Consider the following 379-nt stretch of genomic DNA (forward strand, 5'->3'; position numbering starts at 1 on the left):
CAAATACTGTGACTTGATGATCATTACACAGTCTATGCACGTAACAAACACTCACATGGACCCTATACATTATGTAAATTATTTTGTATCAACAGAAAAGTAATCACAACCAGCGGTGGGAGCTACAGCACACTGATCCGCCTAAATGCATCTAATTTCCGGTTTTGTTTTTTCAAACCACTCCGCTTGCTTAACAAGTGCGCGGGCTGTATGCAGCACAGCCCGGAGCCGGAGACCTCCTGCCTCGTGTGCGGCGTGCGTACTCCCTCGCACTGCAGCCCCTACGCGCACTGTCGCCTTTGAGAGCCCTCGCTGGCGGAGGCGGTTCCTCTTCCGGAGTTCGCAGCGCGCACCGCGGCGTCCCCTGGGAAGTGTAGTC

Source organism: Pongo pygmaeus, chromosome 4 (genome assembly GCF_028885625.2).
Source record: "Pongo pygmaeus isolate AG05252 chromosome 4, NHGRI_mPonPyg2-v2.0_pri, whole genome shotgun sequence".
Classification (NCBI taxonomy): domain Eukaryota; kingdom Metazoa; phylum Chordata; class Mammalia; order Primates; family Hominidae; genus Pongo; species Pongo pygmaeus.